This window comes from Canis lupus, chromosome 25 (genome assembly GCF_003254725.2).
Source record: "Canis lupus dingo isolate Sandy chromosome 25, ASM325472v2, whole genome shotgun sequence".
NCBI classification, from domain to species: Eukaryota; Metazoa; Chordata; class Mammalia; order Carnivora; family Canidae; genus Canis; species Canis lupus.
The window spans coordinates 5,507,702-5,511,275 of NC_064267.1; positions in this window are offsets into that span (position 1 = coordinate 5,507,702).

A 3,574-nucleotide genomic window follows, 5' to 3' on the forward strand; every position below is an offset into this window, starting at 1 on the left:
TTAAAAATCTTACTTAAGATCTTTGGTTTGTTTACATAACTGAACAAAAGCAAACAGATTGGGAGTCTGCTACAGTTTTGAGAGAATTATATTGCCCAAGAAATGACAAATCTACCTTTATAACCTCTGTTGATGGTTAGATTCCCTAAAGCAAATGCTGAATACCAAATTTGCACCATCAGGAGGCAGCTACAAAATCTGTGCACTCCCACCCCTCTTTACCAAGGATCTATTTCCTTTGTCTATTCAGATACAGATATAATGGATAATGAATTCAGAGCCCATAATAATGGTTGTACTCTGAAAGTAAAACCAGGAATCATGGAGGACAACAGATGAGCAAGTTCCTCCAGAGAATAAAACCAGAGATGTAACAAGGAATTCTACTACATGTCCAGGGCAAGACATTAAAGGAGTTGATAATTTCAAAACTTTTATAATTAATAAAAACCAGAGGTGTTTTTATGTTTCCTGGTCTTTCCTTTCCAAAAGGAGTTATTACAAGCATTGAATTTATACTATATGATTATTATATATGGTTGAATATGGACAAGAGCTGATAATTTATTCTTTTAAAGAGCCACCTCTGGACTTTATAAAGAGACTATATATCACTGAGAAAGACATTCTTGTATCCTATATTTAGGTACAAAGGGAAAGGATTGAGTGAGTGGCTAAAGAGGTGCTGTGACAAGTAAGTGTCAAGATCTGTTTTCCTCCTTCTTTATAGTAATTGAATCCCAGTTTTTAGATGGGTTCCTGGGTATTCAGAAGAAAGATTCCATATCTTAGACTCTCCTCAATTACTATGTCATGAGACTACAAAGAAGTGTGGCTCTGCGGTTTAGCGCCACCTTCAGTCCAGGGCCTGATCCTGGAGACCTGGGATCGAGTCCCATGTCGGGCTCCCTGCATGAAGCCTGCATCTCCCTCTGCCTGTGTCTCTGCCCCTCTGTGTGTGTGTGTCTTTCATGAATAAAGAAATAAAATCTTTTAAAAAAAGCATTCTAGTAAAAGTAAAAAAAAAAAAAAGTCCCTGGGAAGGATCTCACAAAGCAGAGACTTCTCATACTAAATGTTCCGTTACTTTTTTAGAAGTATTTTCTGGACTAAGGGCAAAACTAGAAAATTGAGAACACATAAGCATTTACTTCGCAGTTTACAAGTTCATCTGGCAAAAAATAACTTTTTTCCAAAGATCTATCTATTCCTGGATATCTACCCTGAACAGGATTAAAAGTGAGGTTTTGGGGCACCTGAGTGACTCAGCCAATTAAGCATCTGCCTTCTGCTTAAGTCATGATCCCAAGGTACGTTTGTGCCTCTCCCTCTGCTACACCCCCTGCTTGTACGCGTGCTCTCTGTCAAATAAATAAATAAATAAATAAATAAATAAATAAATAAATAAATAAAAATTTTAAAACAAATTTTTAAATATGAGAATGGGGTTGGGAGAAGCAGAATAGGATGAAACGATTCTTGTAATTCCTGGGGGGTGCTGATGAGATTAGAGATTGTATATTATTTGTAGTAGCATCAGTTTCTTGGCTCCTGGATGTTCCCTAGCAATATTCAGCAGTTTGGGTATAAGAAGGGAAGCATTGACAATAGTATCGATGCAGAATTAGGACTCTTCCAGGCATTCCACATTAGATGATAAAAGAAGCTATTTAGCTTAAGCACAGTTGTGTCAGGTGCTGTATTATATATTATGCAATTTAGTCAAATAAGAAATTAATACAGGGACGGTTGATAAATTTGGAAAATAGGAAAAAGGTCTAAATCACTTTCAGCTCAGAAAGCAAGTTAAATTGTAGTAAGGAATAAGATATTTTGAAGGATCAAGATAACAATCAAAGAATAAGGATACTATAGCTTATAAATTTTGACATGGAGCAGTGGGGGTGATAAAAATGTCTAGGATATAGGTGGTAGGAGGCTGAATTCAAGAAGTATAGGTTGTCAAAGCTTAGGGAATCAAGGAAATATGAGATTAAGATGTTAGATGAGTTAGCCATATTGGCATAGAAGGAAAAGTAAATAAGACAATGATGGGATTTGGGAAGAAAGGAGGCTCTGGAAATTAATGTTGGTGGTTGTTGTTAGAAGACGACACAGCTGGTTGGAAAGATCCTTAAAGAAGGAGTTTTTACACAAAGGTGAGGAACAATGACTTGAAATGATTAGAAATAGGCAATGTTAAAATAAAAGCATGCAAGCCCATTTTAAAATTCTGTGTAAATAACAGCAAAATTGTCTTGGATGCTATTGTAAAGAATAAAGTAATGTCACTTTGTGAATAAAGTAGCATCTTTTCTACAAAGAGTACTGACCCAATGTCAATTTTATGGCTAGTTTTAAATTTTTTTAAATTTTTTTTTTTTTTTTTTAATTTATGATAGTCACACAGAGAGAGAGAGAGAGAGAGAGGCAGAGACACAGGCAGAGGGAGAAGCAGGCTCCATGCAGGGAGCTTGACGTGGGATTCGATCCCGGGTCTCCAGGATCGCGCCCTGGGCCAAAGGCAGGCGTCAAACCGCTGTGCCACCAAGGGATCCCTATGGCTAGTTTTAAAGTATAAAACTGATATACCTTTCTGATATATACCTTTCCATACCACTTAGTTGTGCGTTTTTCAGTCAAAGTAAAGTGCTGCCTTCAGGGAGCACACCTCCCAAGAGATCACTAAAATCAATGAGAAATCCAATGTCTATTTGTCAGTAGAGACATGTGAAGTTTGATGGATCTTTTGGGACTAGACCACTAGTTAAAGATTCTAAAACAAAATTAAGTGGAGCAGAGATGCCAAAAATCTCAAGGGATCCTTGAAGACGGAAATGTGGAAGATAGAGACAAATTTCAAGAACTGCTGCTGTTGTAGACCTGACCTTCCAGAAGAAGATGGAAATGGAATAGCATACACACACACACACACACACACACACACACACTCACCACCCTCCAATACACACAGACAACAAAAGAGAATACTAGTCCCTATCAACAAAAGGAATACAAAAAAATGTTGAAGAAGGATCTTTAAATGTGTGCAAATGAATTAAATGATGCAATTTGAAAAGAAATATCCTTTTGGTACTTTAAAAAAATCACTCTTTAATAGCTAATGCTATGATTGGGAAGCCCTTTAATGAGGACTTACTTCAAAATAATTATTCAAAAAGGCAAAACTTTCTTTAATAATGCAAATTAGGGGAAGTATTTATCATTTTTAAAATGTAATATTAAATGTTTAGAACAACTTATGAATAATCTGAGACGGGTGTTTCTAGACCCCCCCCTCATCCTAATGATCCCAGCCTCCCAAGTTGTTATGGCTGCAATGCACATGTACTCATGGTGTCTCCTCTTAGAATCCAGTATGCCTTAGAGTCCTCTTTTTCTCATTCATAGGTAATAACCTATAGCCCTCTTTTGTTAGAATCATTAAAGAAGAAATATTACTTACTTAAAGTAAAAGACCAACTTAAAGGTAATCCTCTTGTCACAGTAAATGGGCTCACCCTAGCAACTCTAAAGTATTAAGAAATTTAACACAGTTTAAAAGTGGGTAACA